At 44.6% G+C, this 16,525-nt stretch overlaps 1 protein-coding gene across 2 annotated transcripts in view; it reads right to left on the bottom strand.

Annotated features, from left to right (window-relative positions):
* The window catches only part of ANTXR2 (ANTXR cell adhesion molecule 2), a 437,579-nt gene that overhangs the window by 389,716 nt on the left and 31,338 nt on the right, over positions 1-16,525 (bottom strand). The gene's annotated exons all lie outside the window — the stretch shown is intronic.

Genomic DNA, 16,525 nt, shown 5'->3' on the forward strand with positions numbered 1-16,525 from the left:
TTTTCCCCAGTGGCGTAGCGAGGGCGGCTGCCACCCGGGGCGGTTCGCCACTGCACACCCCCCCCCCCCTGGGTGCAGCATGACACCCCCCCTCGGCGCATCAACCCCCCCTTCGGCACATCACCCAAGCCCCCCCCACTCGGCGCATCAACCCCCCCCCCCCCCCCGCGCCTTGGCACATTACACAAGCCCCCGCCCCCGAGTGCATTCTTGCCTGCCGTGTGCATGCCGCTAGGGGGGTGTTGGTTCCACTGGTTCCCTGCTCCCTCTGCCCCGGAACAGAGGGAGCAGGGAACCAGCGGAGCCGACACCACCCCCCAGAGGCATGCACCCGGGGCAGACCACCCCGCCCTTGCTACGCCACTGCTTTTCCCACACACCCGCCTATGATATAATTTGGTTCGCTTTGATTCTATGTCTCCTGATTCACCAAGGAAGTGTGAATAACTGTAAACTAGCACAGTTTATGGAGACAGTGGTTTTATTTCTATTGTTATCCTGTGCAGATTCTGGTTTTGTTTTATTGCTCGGAAGCACAGGTGTTAGGACACATCCTGTCTCTCACTGACATTCCCAGGGATCAGACTTACACCACACTTACACCAACCACAGCGCTTTGATAAAGAACTAGGAAGTAACATTTTTCACAGAATATAAAGCTCAGAGACCATCATAGGAACCTGAAGCTATGGATGAATTCAAAGGAATGTTTTTTTTTTTAAATTGAAAGGCTGATTGGCATCTGGAATAGATTTTCAGTGAAGCCAAAACAGTGACAGTATCAAAATATGTATATGTCAGACACGAAGGGTAATTGTATAACTGGGCCCACCCTGAGGCAACATTGTTGGAGTCTATTCTATAAGGAAATCTGGGCACGCCAAATATGCAGATGCCCATATTTACAACAGCCACAGATTTGGTATAAGTGGTACCCAGTCAAAATAGCCCCGAAAAATGGCCCTGACAAAAAAGCTCCAAACAAAAAAAAGCTCCCGACATAATAGCCCCTGACATAACAGCCACTGTCAAAACGACCTGCCCACAATATAGCTGTTGACAAATCAGCCCCCTGACAAAAGGGCCTGATCAGGCTGCCCAGAATATGGCACTGCATTTTTTTCTAGGGGGTTATTTCGTTAAGGGTTATTTTGTGGGACAGGCCATTTTGTCAAGGGATATTTTGTTACCAGGCTGTTTTGTCTGGGCTTTTTTGTCAGGGCTATTATGTCGGGTGTCGGTATAAGTGTGGGCACCTAAATGCACAGGAATGAACACAACTTGCAACATTTGGTTCTGCCTAATTCATAAATATATAGTAGATGATGACAGATGAAGACCTGTACGGTACATCTAGTCTGCCCAACAAGATAAACTCATTACATATGGTATATGATACATCATATGTATTCCTGATCTTGATTTATCCTTATTTATTTACTTACTAGAATTTATTTACCACCTTTTTGAAGGAATTCACTCAAGGCTGTGTACAGCATGAATAAGTCAAGCATAAGCAATAGACAATTACAGCAGTAAAAATATTCAAATAACAATACAAAGTATGGCATGGAAAGGGACACCCAAGTTTTGTTGAGGACATCCTCGCAAAACGTCCCGATGGAGGGGTGGGGAAACCCGTATTATCGAAACAAGATGGACATCCATCTTTCGTTTCAATAATACAGTCAGGGGCACCCAAATCTTGAAATTTTGGTCGTCTTAGAGATGGTCGTCCCTAGACTTGGTCGTTTCTGATTTTCGGCGATAATGGAAACCAAGGACGCCCATCTCAGAAATGACCAAATGCAAGCCCTTTGGTCATGGGAGGAGACAGCATTTGTAGTGCACTGGTCTCCCTCACATGCCAGGACACCAACCGAGCACCCTAGGGGGAACTGCAGTGGACTTCATAAAATGCTCCCAGGAACATAGCTCCCTTACCTTGTCTGTGAGCTCCCCCAACCCCCCCCCCAACCCCCCCCTAAAACCCACTACCCACAACTGTACACCACTACCATAGCCCTTATGAGTGAAGGGGGCACCTAGATGTGGGTACAGTGGGGTTCTGATGGGTTTTGGAGGGTTCGCTGTTTCCTCCCACAACGTAACAGGTAGGGAGGGATGGGCCTGGGTCCGCCTGCCTGAAGTACACTGCACCACTAAAACTGCTCCAGGTACCTGCATACTGCTGTGATGGACCTGAGTATGACATCTGAGGCTGGCATAGAGGCTGGCACGACATATTTTGAAAGATGTTTTTTGAGGGTGGGAGGGGGTTAGGGACCACTAGGAGAGGAACAGGAGGTCATCCCCGATTCTCTCCAGTGGTCGTCTGATCATTTTGGCCACCTTTTTGTGCCTTGGTCATAAGAAAAACAGGACCAGGTAAAGTCGTCCAAGTGCTCGTCAGGACACCCTTTTTTTCCCATTATGGGTCGAGGACATCCATGTGTTAAGCACGCCCAAGTCCTGCCTTCGCTACGCCTCCAATACACCCCTTGAACTCTGGCCATCCCTGGGATGGAAAGCAGTTGGGGACGTCCAAAATCCGCTTTCGATTATACCGATTTGGACAACCATGGCAGAAAGATGCCCATCTTCCGATTTGTGTCGAAAGATGGGCATCCTTCTCTTTCGAAAATGAGCCTGATAGTATGCTACATTATTATTACAGTACCTATGGGGGATGCACATCCGCGCTACTAAAGAAATTGCAAACTGCTCAGAACACAGCAGCTCGACTCATCTTCGGCAAATCGAGATTTGAAAGTTCAAGCCCATTATGTGAGAGGTTGCATTGGCTTCCTGTGAAGGACCGTATCGTTTTCAAGATCTGCGCATTGGTGCACAAAATCATCTATGGAGATGCTCCTGCTTACATGGACACTCTCATTAACTTGCCGCCCAGGAACTCCCGCAAGTCAGCTCTTACGTATCTCAATCTCCACTATCCAGCTCTCAGTGGCCTCAAATATAAGACTGTCCATGCTTCCTCTTTTTCTTATCTTAGCACTCAATCCTGGAACGGACTGCCCCAAGTGGTCAAATTCACCCCAGATCACCCGACCTTTAAGAAGGGGCTCAAGACCTTCCTTTTCGGTAAAGCTTATGCTATGGTCCCTCCTGGTGTTACATCCCTCTGAGCCACGGCAGCCACATCGACAAATTGCCACCTTCCCCTCTCTCCCTCTCCCTCTCCCTCCTGTTGTTCCTCTTTCCCTTCTCTGACGCTAATTCCTGTATTTTGTATTAATGTTGTTTAATAGACTATTGTACGCCACATTGAGCCTGTCCATGGGTGGGAATAATGTGGGATATAAATGCCATAAATAAATAAATAAAATAAAATAATGGCAACACATTACATAATAAAGCATAGGGTGTAAGCAAAGATGGAGCATATAGATAGATAAGATAGAGTAATAGGAGTAAGAAAATAAGGAACTAGTTAAAGAGAGTTGCAAATGAGGTCAGTAAGGTGCAGTGGTGTTCCTAAGGGGGCTGGCACCCAGGGCGGATCGCCGATGTGCCCCGCCCCCCGGGTGCAGTGCCCCGCCCCCCCCCCCCCCCCCCGGCGAAAGGACACCCCCACGAAGGAACCCCCCGCCGGGTGCACGCCGCTGGGGGGGTGCCGCGCGCGCCCTGTCCTCCGTTGTTCCATGCTTCTTCTCTGCCCCCGGGGCAGAGAAGAAGCATGGAACAACGGAGGACAGGCGCGCGCGGCACCCCCCCAGCGGCGTGCACCCGGGGCGGACCGCACCCACCGCCCCCCTCCTAGGAACGCCACTGGTAAGGTGCTTGAGCATTATCTTGGCTAGGCAGGAGTGGATAAACTTATCCTGTTATACCATGTGCAGCTGGTGACATTTTGACTTCTTCTGTTAAAGGCCTGGTTGAAGAGCTAAGCTTTCACCTGCTTCCTGAAGTTGAGATAATCTTGTGTTAAGCGAAGCCTTTCAGGGAGTGCATTCCACAGCGTGGAAGCTACTCTGGAGAAGGCTCGCTTGCGGGTATCACGATGTCCTTTGGAGAGGGTGTGGTTAGGGAAACTCCTTGGGAGGACCTTAGTGACCTTGAAGGTGTGTAGAGGGAGATCCTGTTCTTCAAGTACTCTGGGCCATTTCCTTTATTTCCTTGCCAATTTTAGGACATGGACTGTAGAAGTCTGCCCTGCACTGGCCATGTTCTAAAATTTTTGTTGCCAAAGCCCCTGAAAAGCTCCACTCCAGCCAAACCAAATCTATTGAGCCTCGATTAGGGCACAGACCGCAGAAGTCTGCCCAGCACCGGCTTTCCTACCTAATCTCACCTAAGCTTCTTTGGATTCCTTTGTTTTGTCCCACTCATTTTTTAATTCCATTACAGTTTTCATCTCTACCATCTCCCGCAGGAGGGCATTCCAGGTATCTACCACCCTCTCCGTGAAGAAATACTTCCTGACATTATTCCTGAGTCAGCCCCCTTTCAACCTCAATTCATGACCTCTAGTTCTTCCGCCTTCCCATCTCTGGAAAATGTTTGTTTGCGGACTAATACCTTTCAAATATGTCAACATCTGTATCACATCACCCCTGTTTCTCCTTTCCTCCAAGGTATATGTGTTCAGGTCAACAAATCTCTCCATGTACATCTTGCTAGGTAAACCCCATACCATTTTCATCGCTTTTCTCTGAATTCCTGCCATGATCCTCCCCTGTGTATATCTGCTTCAAAATCCCCTGGATTCTAGATATGGCGCTGTGAGTTGCATATGCAAATTTTGGGTGCATACCAAATTTGTGCATGCAACTTAATTGAATTGCAAGCCAATTAGCACTGATAATTGGCATCCTGGCAAGCAATTAAACTGTGTTTAATTAGCAGTTACATGTGTAAATTTAGGTGCAAGTCCGAAAAAGGGGGCACAGAAATGAGAGGGTCATGGGCGGATCGGGGCATTCCTTGAATTTACACATGTAATTATAGAATAAGGGGGATATATGCCTAATTTAGGCCCGAGGATTTCCACCACAATCCAATTGGTGCAAATGGCCGTGCCTAAAGTTAGGCGCAGTTCCTGGACATAAGGCTATTCTATAAACTGTGGCCCTCTTTAAGCATGGTTTATAGGATAGTGCTGAGTGTTACTTCTTTCAGCGCCGATTTTTTAGGTGCCATATATAGAATCGCCCTATATAACTTAAATGAGTATTTACAGAATAGCGCTTAGACAGAAAATTGCCATTTAACGCAGGTATGTGCACACAAAACCTTGTGTATGGTATTATTCTTTACATTTACAGCACATAGGAGGGAAGTCAATAAATAAAAAAAACTTAAGCGGAAAGTATTATTCTATAAAAGCAGTGCATCCTTTATAGAATAGCATTCGGTGTGGATCCAGTGATTTACTTTTTGGCGCAGATGTAAATGTCAATACCCAACTTAGGCATGCTTCGGGAGAATTCTGTAAATCCACACGGAAGTTTTTGGAACACCCCCAACATGCTCCTGACCACACTCCCTTTTAGATACGCACAACTGAAGTTAGGCACTGAGCTTTATAGAATAGCGTGTAGTGAGATCGTGTCCAAATTTTTAAGACAGCCAATTAACATCAATAATTGGTTGTTAGTACCCAATTATTGATGTTTCCAAGTTCATTGGTCAATTTATAAATGCATGCATCTCTGATGTGCGTGCAAAGTTGGGTGTGGAATTTTGTACGCAATACATAGAATCCGGGGAATAATGCATGTTTAAATGTAAGCATCTGATTTATAGAATCGCCCTTTATGGGACTGTAGTGGTGAAGGGAGGAAATTTCAAAGACAGAATAAGACCTGTGACAGTACAGTACGCAGGCACAAATGGACCCACTGGGCTGAGCAAGAAATCCTTGTCTATCAACATTTTCTATCTAGCAGTAATATGAAATATGCTTAATCTATGCATCAAGTTTCAGCCTCACTAAAAATGTTGTGTATTTTCACTGTGATAGATGTACCACAGCAATGTTTGATCCTTGATAAGTCTCTAATTCTTCTACAAGGATTTCAATGAATTTGTTAATTACATCTTCACCAGATCCTCTTAAATTCACAGTCTTTCAAACCGGTTTCTTCTAAAGATACTTGCACTGTGTCCATTTGTGACCAACAGCAACCAGTGGTTCTACTGGCCCAACTTGGTACATTTTTCTGCAGGTACCTTCCACTCCAGCAAGTTCTAAAAGGTTCCAGGCCAATGACAAGAGGTTCTAGGTTGGTGACTTCTCATGACACGACAGAAAATCACCACTGATAGAGGCCATATTTTACAGTCGCAATGATCTTCTTGTGATAACTTTCGGCAATGACAAGATCAAAATGCTTGGTGAATACAGTATCTTTGGAGAAAATGGTAAAAGTGACTCCTGAGTCCAATTGCACTTCATGTGATGCGTTATAAAACATTACTACATTTCAGTACTGAGGATGCATGAATTGTTTGGCTGACTCAACAACAAATGTGGGCCTCTAATTGCCGCTGTGGCTCCCTTCTTCCTTGACATCTTCAACTTTGTGCGGCAAATAAAATACAACCTTTCTTCATACTAAAGTGACATTCCAAGTCCTTGAATCAGTAATAATCCCATGACTGAGTTCTGCCACTGGCAGAAATAAAATAGCAGGATTGACAGGCAATTGAATTGGGGGTCATTATCAACTTCATGTATTTCCATTGACATGATCTGATGAATTTTATTTGCCTGCTGTGATGCAGCTTCAGCTCCAATGACCTTTTTAGAGTAACTGCACTCATTATATCTGTCTTGGCAAGAAGATAGTACTAACTTCGAAATGTTCCAAAAAAAAAAAGAAAAACTGCAGGGTTCACTCAGCTGATGAATTTCAGGCTTGTAAACTGCAGCCCTTTTGTGAGAGTGTTAATCTCTCTTGTTGAATTTAATCTCAGGTTGATTTCTGGTGACCTGAATGAGATGTGTACTTTCAACATGGCTACAATCTCATAAATAATTATATCCATTGCTGACTCTACAGACATTTAGGGGGGAAGTTATCAATATGGGCTACCATTAAGATATATTATTTTACAGTTAGCCTCAGCTATTAGTAACTAGGTCTCATTGCATTAAATGGGACCTGTGCTAACATAGCACAAGTTAGTGGTAAAATTACATATCTTAACAGTAGCCCATGTTGATAACTATGCCCCTAAGTGAACAGAACAGCATTCTTCAGAATTTGAACCCACAATATTTTTCACTTTTCAGATGGCCAAATTTCAGAGAACAAATGTTTCATTGTGGCCTCAAGAAGCTACCTGAGAAAACTCAGAATTACCAGTTCATACAAGGACAGAAAAGCATCTCCCTGTGGTGCTGCTGTGACAATCATGCAATTCCAACAGTGATTTTGGCAAGGCGGAGGTGCTTTACCAGACATCAGCTGGGTGCACATCTGGATGATTTTGTTTTCAGTTCATTCAGTTCCTTCTACCCACATATGGTTGAAGAAACAAACTCCACCCTATCATATAATCATCATGCTATTACTCAGCGTGAGTTTAGAAAAGCAGAAGGTACAGCGGTACAGGTCTGTCCAAAATCTTGGGCTCGCATGTGAAAACGAACAAACAATCATTTCAGCTGCATGACTAAATTCTGTCCTTGTCCAAAAAAACTAGCTGAGAGGTAAAAGATTAGGAATTAGAATGAGAGGATACAGTGATCAGTATATAAATCATTACAGAGGTGATTTTAGAAGGGTTAGGAACCATTTAAATTGCCATACATAGATAAGCAACAAATTTAGAAAATCTGCTACTTATACAAATGCAGACACCAAACACAGACTTCAAAGAGATGCCTTCGACATGGTTGACCACGGAATCCTATTACACATTCTTGAATATTTCGGCATCGGAGGCAATGCCCTAAATTGGTTAAAGGGATTCTTAACCTCACGCTCATACCAAGTCACATCAAATTCAACCACATCTGCTGCATGGACACCTGAGTGCGGAGTACCGCAGGGATCTCCCCTTTCACCAACAATTTTCAACCTACTGATGACCCCACTAGCAAAACTTCTATCAAACCATAACCTTAACCCTTACATATATGCCGATGATGTAACAATATCTATTCCTTTTAAACAAAACATCAACGAAATCTCTAACGAAATCAACCAAAGTCTACACATCATGAACACCTGGGCAGATGCATTCCGACTGAAATTGAACGCAGAAAAAACTCAATGCCTCTTACTAACCTCCCAATACAATACAAAAAAATTTACTACTATCAACACACCTAAACTAAACTTGCCAATTTCAGAAAATTTAAAAATCCTCGGAGTAACAATCGACCGCCACCTTACACTTGAAACTCACGCGAACAACACAACAAAAAAGATGTTCTTCTCCATGTGGAAGCTGAAAAGAATAAAACCATTCTTTCCAAGATTTGTCTTCCGCAACCTGGTACAATCACTTGTATTAAGCCATCTGGATTACTGCAACTCATTATACGCAGGCTGCAAAGAACAAATAATGAGAAAACTTCAGACAGCTCAGAATACAGCGGCCAGACTCATCTTCGGAAAACCAAAATACGAAAGTGCAGCACCATTACGCAAAAAACTACACTGGCTCCCACTTAAGGAACATGTCACCTTTAAAATATGCACATTAGTGCATAAAATCATTCACGGTGAAGTCCCTGCATACATGTCCGACTTGGTAGACCTGCCACCCAGAAACGCCAAAAAATCATCCAGAACTTTCCTCAACCTCCACTTCCCTAAGTGCAAAGGCATAAAGTATAAAGGACTACATGCTTCAACCTTCTCCTACAAGAGCACGCAACTCTGGAACGCACTACCACGCGGCCTGAGAGCGGTCTACGAGTTGACAGACTTCCGCAAATGATTGAAGACCTATCTCTTTGACAAAACATACCGCAAGGAGCAAAACATATAAATCCCATATACATCATAACAATGCCTCAAGATATTACCCCACGTACTCCACGTCCCCGTACTCTCCCATTCAATATCTACCCACAGATAAAAACTGTCTACCCCACCGCTCACTTGCTATTATTCGATCAGCGTAGTAAATCCCTTACACCATATCCTTTAGTTTTCACGCCCCAAAGGTGACTGATCTGACCTTGTCTTCCTTTATTTGTTCACAATGTAACCCATAATCGTAATGTAATGTAAGAAACTGTATTTCCATCATTTACAATGTATTGTAAGCCACACTGAGCCCGCAAATAGGTGGGAAAATGTGGGATACAAATGCAACTAAATAAATAAATAAATAAATTCTGGGTGTGTTTACAGCAGATTTTCAAGACACATATGTTCCCTGTAAGCTGAGCGGGAGTCCTCCACTACAGTCCTGCCAGTAAGGGGTGCTATTTCACTATCACATTTTCAATAGTGAGGGACAAGCAAGCTCTGCAGGACTCTAAGGAACCTGCCTGCCCCTAGTGATACAAAACACAATTTTGAAGCACCGCCCCCTCCTGGTAGCAATGCATTTGGAGGACTCCCACTCAGCTTAGAGGGAACAGTGCACATATATATTCTGAATTTTAGATTGATAGTATACCCATATCCTAGAATATTTCTCCATCAGCATTTTCACCTGCTTCAAGTCACTCCTAACTGTGGATCAAATGTTCATTTTGGGAAGAAAGCTTCAGGAGGCAATTGTGTTTACCACTCTAGCATTGAAAATAACCACAGTAAATTGGAAAAATGTACAGTTTTGGAGGACAACTCCTCAATCAGGTCATTGTAGACATGCGGGTTTCCAAAATTTGATTTTTCCACATGTGTGCCATTTGCATGTATAAGCAACTAACATATGTACATAGCACTATATAATTTTGGAAACTTGCATGCCTACGGAAGGCCTTATATCAAATTATTGCTGTTTGCATACATGGAACTAAACATTAGTTTTCAGACTGAGATATCATATACAAAATTGGGTTAGCCTAGTGGTTAGTGCAGCAGACTTTACTCCTGGGGAACTGGGTTCAATTCCCACTATAGCTCCTTGTGACTCTGGGCAAGTCACTTAACCCTCCATTGCCCCAGGTACAAATAAGTACCTGTATATACAATGTAAACTGCTTTGAATATAGTTGCAAAAACCATAGAAAAGTGGTATATCAAGTCCCTTCCCCCCCCATCCCAACAGTGATCACAGGTTCCCCATTATAGCCACCAATTTTTAAAGCCTGCACAATTTTTAGAAAAAATATTAAAGATTTTGTCAAAATCTCCCTTTTCTCCCTAATAGACATCAGAAGCAAGTCAGAACTCCAATGCTCAGTGGCTAAAGCATGTCATAGTAAACTCACTTATTACCAATAGAACCCATTATTTTAACATGATTGCTCTTTAAAGGAGAATTTGCCCTACAACATTCAGAAAATGTAAGCATCCCAAATGCCTATAGGAGAATGCCACATTTGGGCAAAACTCTGCTGATCACATCTTTCAAATACAGATTTCAAATGTGAATTTATTTTAATGATCATGCAAGTTAAACCAGTTTAGCAAAAGCATTTATCTCCTAAGTATTCATGGCATGAGAAAGAGACCTTTGTGTTCCAAAATCTTATTAGTATATAACAACAACTGGACAAAACTATGTGGCCAACTGCAATTCCCACAAGTACTTTGATGTGTAGAGTTTGCCCCAAATCTTAACAGGAAAGTATGAGAATACTTTTCTTTCAAAATCGCCTGGGGAAAACTACCTACAGAGATTTGCACCTGCTTTTTCTGCAGTATTTTTTTTCTGGCCAAAAACGCACCTCGTTTCGAAAGCCAAACCTATTGTTGCCTCACCAGGCCTAAACCATGGTCTGGGAACACCTCTGCAAAAGTGCTGGTGAAAAAACATGCATCATGGAACAACACATGTAGTTTAACTCAAATATCAAGTTGGCCGTTTTAAAAAAGCCCTTTTATCTGGGAAAATATCCATTTTCCCACTGGTGAAACATTTTTGAAAATTCCCATCCCCTTGATTTTATAGGTCAATATAGCTCCAATAAAAGTTTTTACAGACTCCTACAACCATTATGACCAATAAGAAGTTGGTGGGTATGTACAAATTAAGGTCCATGTGTAACAAGGCCCCTGCAAGAGAGGCATACAACCTCTATGGTTAAAAGTGAAGGAACTGAAGCACAAAAAGAAATGTCATCTACCACAGACGGATCACACTTCTTTTTGTATTTCAGTTCCTTCGCTTTTAACCATAGAAGTTGTATGTCTCTCTTGCAGGGGCTGAATTGCAGGAGTCAAATTGCAGAGGAAGAAATGTTTATTCGAAGACCCGACGCTGCCCGTGTTTCAGCGAATGCCTGCACCAGGGGTCAGTAAAAAGTGCAACATAAAACGTAGTCCCTTTCCAGCTCTTCACTGCAAAGAACAGCAGACACAAACAAAGCCACACTGTGTCTCTGTTTGTATTCTTCTCAATGAAGAACTTGAAAGGACTATGTTTTATGTTATATTTTTACTGATCCCTGATGCAGGCATTTGCCGAAACATTGGACGTATCATGTCTTCGAATAAGCATTGCTTCCTCCGTAATTTGGCTCCACCTTGTGATTCCATCTGTGGATGATCACAATTCTTTTTCTACTTCCCAACTTTTGTGTTGGTGTTTCCCTCTGAGCTCCTTGCTAAAAGTGAAGGAAAGCAATTGATGACATCAATAGAAGTTCAAAGTGGACTAATAATGAAATCTACTCCAGACGAGATCATTCTTCCATTCCCTGAGTCAGAGAAGCAAATATGGTGGCCACAGCCAATAAAAACAAGAGCGAGGAAATTAAGGACATTCTGGACATAGTGGTTCCCAGTAGGGCTAACCCTCAATGAATATAGTCAGTTCACCAAGAGCAGCCTTTATTCACGTCTCCAAAAAAAACTCTGCATGAAAATATTTGTAGCAATCTAACTTTTGAAACAGGTTTCAGGAACTAGTGACTTCTCAACACTGTAAAAGGGCCTGCCAACACTATCTCTTCTACTTAAGCAACACACTGGTGTCCTCAGCATAGCAAGTTCCTTCTTCTTCCCAGTATTGAAAGAACATAGGGTAAGTGGAATAAAGCAGTTGTGCAAATGCAACGATGATGAAATTTATATTACATTGTTTTGGGTACACAGTGATGCAATACATTCATGGTTTATTTATTTATTTATTATTGCTACACTAACCATGCTTTTTCTTATCTTCAGAAGGGGATATTCAGTGACTTTAAGCACCTCTGAGATGTTCTCACAATAAAGACACTGGGAACCTTTAAGCTGGACCAACCTTAAATTCACACCTTATGCAAGCATACATAACAAAATCAGTACTCCACAAGGAGCTCAGAGTCCAAAAAATCAAAGGCAGATCTCAAACTTCCTGTAGTTAACATCTAACTCTACTGAATTTTACATAGGGTAGGCCATTATCAGGCTTATTTTTGAAAGAGAAGGGCGCCCATCTTTCGACACAAATTGGGAGATGGGTGTCCTTCTCCCAGGGTCACCCAAATCGGCATAATCGAAAGCCGATTTTGGGCGTCAACTGCTTTCCATCTCGGGGACAACCAAGTTCACGGGGGCATGTCGGAAGCGTAGCAAAGGCAGGACTGGGGCATGCCTAACACATGGGCGTCCTCGACTCGTAATGGAAAAAAGAAGGGCGTCCCTGACGAGCACTTGGGAGACTTTACTTGGTCCATTTTTTTTACGACCAAGCCTCAAAAAGGTGCCCGAACTGACCAGATGACCACCAGAGGGAATCGGGGATGCCCTCCCCTTACTCCCCCAGTGGTCACCAACCCCCTCCCACCCTAAAAAAACATTTTAAATATTTTTTGCCAGCCTAAAATGTCATACCCAGCTCCATTACAGCAGTATACAGGTTCCTGGAGCAGTTTTAGTGGGTGCAGTGCACTTCAGGCAGGCGGACCCAGGCCCATCCCCCCCTTACCTGTTACACTTGTGGTGGTAAATGTGAGCCCTTCAAAACCCACCAGAAACCCAATGTACCCACATCTAGGTGCCCCCCTTCACCCCTTAGGGCTATGGTAGTGGTGTACAGTTGTGGGTAGTGGGTTTGGGGGGGCTCAGTACACAAGGTAAGGGAGCTATGCACCTGGGAGCAATTTGTAAAGTCCACTGCAGTGCCCCCTAGGGTGCCCGGTTGGTGTCATGGCATGTCAGGGGGACCAGTGCACTACGAATGCTAGCTCCTCCCATGACCAAAGGGCTTGGATTTGGTCATTTCTGAGATGGGCATCTCAGTTTCCATTATGGCCGAAAATCGGGGACGACCATCTCTAAAGTCGACCTAAATTTCGTGATTTGGGCGTCCCCGACCGCATTATCGAAACGAAAGATGGACGCCCATCTTGTTTCGATAATACGGGTTTCCCCGCCCCTTCGCCGGGATGTCCTGCGAGGACGTCCTCAGGAAAACTTGGGCGCCCCTTTCGATTATGCCCCTCCACATGCACTATTTTCAAAGGCAAAACATGCACATGCCTTCTTTTTGAAATTCAGCCCATTGAAAGTAAATGTATCTATTTACAATTGCTACTTAGTATGCACAAATTTCCTGAATTATTTTTAGAGACCCTAAGGTCTCGCTATAAGTACCTACATGTACACCTAGAGGCTCTACCTCAGCAACATATTTTTTATTTTACTATTACTAGAAAGGAGGACCCCCTTTGACCAGTATTATAATCAGGGGAGGAGATTAGTTTTGGAGGGAACTAATTAGGGGTACAAAACTCCAAGCTCAGTTCAAATCTTTGGCTTTGGCTCCCGCCTCCCCAGCCACTGGCCTGCATGTGAGGACAGAGCCCCACTAGCCATAAGGCCCTAGCTAACTAGCCACTGCAAAAATACAATAGAGAGTTCTGAGTACCAGGATCTCTATCATCTATGCCGGATCCTAAAACAGCTCCAGAGGCTGAAGAAAAAAGAACTGCTTAAAGCCATAGGTCTCCTGGGGTCCATCTCATATCCAACCAGGACCAGGCTACCTACAGTGCTGCTGTGGAGCCTCAGAATTTCTGAGCTTCCCAAGACTCATAACAAAGACTGTAAGTAATCATCTTCTTTGAAACTAATTATACTTTCACTATACCCTTAACAGGGAAGGTGGAGGAGAGAGTAAGAGGACAAAAGAAAGGAAAAAGGTCGAGGAGATAAAAAGATGTTGTAAATATTGTTTGCATCTTGCCTCTGCCAAAGTTACTGCCCCTGCTGTTATTGTCCCTGTTAATTGCCTAAACAGACTTCAAAGTAAATTAATTGTCTGATCAGAATACCAGTCTTGGAGAGAGGTCTTCTTCAGGAGCTGAATGGAATATGGAGGAGTGGCCTAGTGGTTAGGGTGGTGGACTTTGGTGCTGAGGAACTGAGTTCAATTCCCACATCAGGCACAGGCAGCTCCTTGTGACTCTTGGCAAGTCACTTAACCCTCCATTGCTCTATGTAAGCTGCAATGAGTGGGAAAACATGGGGTACAAATGTAACAAAAAATGTGTGTGGTGAGACTGCATACAGCCTCCCAGCATCAGTTGGCCCAGACCTGGTCTCAAACCAAGAAATTCTTTATGTGAGCAGTCCCACTTACAGTATTTGGGCACACACCAAGGCCACTCCTTACATATTTTACATGTATGTGCACATATTTTGTAAAGTATGTGTATAAACAACTAACCCCGGTCCCAACCCAGCCCTGGGAATGCCTCTGCTCATTTCAGGTGAACTTATACATAAACTATACACACGTAAGTTTACACACTTATCATAGATGTAAATTTTATAAAAAGCTATTTCTGCATATAAAACACAGTTTTACCTGCAGAAATGCCTTTTAAAATGATCCCTTATACAATCATTTCTGATGCACTGATTTATCCGATGCTTGGGCGACAGTTTAAGCACCTAGATACCGCACACTGGGCACCAATTCTAAAACACCATCTGGGCAGTGGCGTAGCAAGGGGGGGGTGGGAGGGGCGGTCCGCCCCGGGTGTCAGCTCAGGGGGGGGTGCTCCCTGCCAGCTCCCCCCCCCCTCGGCGCATCGACACCCCCCGACCAGCTCCCGCACCCTACCTTTAAAAAGAATATCAGAATCTGAGGCGAGGCGCAGCACCTCACGCCTGCCCTGCATGTAAAAGAAATGTGGACCGTCGGGCCTTCCCTCGCTCTATCTGTCCCGCCCTCCGCTGACGCAACTTCCTATTTCCGCAAGGGTGGGACAGACAGAGCGAGAGAAGGCCCGACGGTCCACATTTCTTTTACGTGCAGGGCAGGCGCGAGGGGCTGCACCTCGCCTCGGATTCCGACATTCTTTTTAAAGGTAGGGTGTGGGAGCTGGTCAGGGGGGAGGGGGGTGTCGATGCGCCGAGGGGGGGATGTCATCATGCTGCACCCGGGGGGGGTGCAACGGCGAACCGCCCCGCCCCGGGTGGCAGCCCCCCCTGCTACGCCACTGCATCTGGGAGCCAAGATTCCATTATACAAAACTAGCATAGGTCGGTACCAGAACATATACATTTAGCTGCACTCACTCAGTGGCAGCCCTACCATTAGGCCAACTCATATGGCACTCTCCAGAAGCCGCACTCTCCCCTTCCCCTCCTCAACCCTCTTTCCCATGTTTACCATTTTTTTCTTTTCCAAAAGGTAGCAGCAGCAGTGCTTCCCACAGGTTGCCCTGCCACCGGCACCGGCCTGTTCTCCCTACTGCGGCCTGCCTCTTGATGTAACTTCCTGTTTCCTCAGAGGCGGGACACAGTAGAGCGAAGAGGCCGGTGCCAGTGGCACCACGGCAGGGCACTCTATGGGAATCACTGCTGCTGCCACCTTTTGGAAAAGAAAACAATATGGTAAATGCGGGGAAGAGGGTTAGGGAGGGAAAGGGGGAGATGCCAGACTGGACACAGGCGGCATGGGTGGCACCATCCCTGCCTCAGGCGGCAGAGTGCCTTAGGCCGGCCCTGCAGTCATTTATGCCAAGTCTGTGGTAGGTGTAAATGGATGCGACCAACTACAGCACATATATACACACAACATACAGATTTTTCTGTAACTTATGTGCATAAGTGGAAGACACCCATATAACATCCGTGCTCTGCCCACATGTGCGCTCAAGAATACTGCTGAGTGCACGGCTTGCATTTAAACATATATGTACAAGTATTCTATAACACACATGCACAAATGGCGCCCATTTATACACAGTGTCCAGAAAAAAATGGGACCCCCCAAATTTTTCCAAATTACCCAAAATCATCCTTCTGCAGCAGAAACATTTGCCTGAAATTTGAGACCATTTTTGAGTACTTTATTTTCAACAGGTGGAGCTGCAGCGCATGGAGCTCGCAAACAGTTGAGCTCATAATTAATGACCCCAGAATTCATTGAGCCAACAGCTCAGTGGCATCAAAGACTTCATGAATGTGTCAAGGCTGAAGGAGGACAC

Source organism: Microcaecilia unicolor, chromosome 2, assembly GCF_901765095.1.
Source record: "Microcaecilia unicolor chromosome 2, aMicUni1.1, whole genome shotgun sequence".
Lineage (NCBI taxonomy): Eukaryota > Metazoa > Chordata > Amphibia > Gymnophiona > Siphonopidae > Microcaecilia > Microcaecilia unicolor.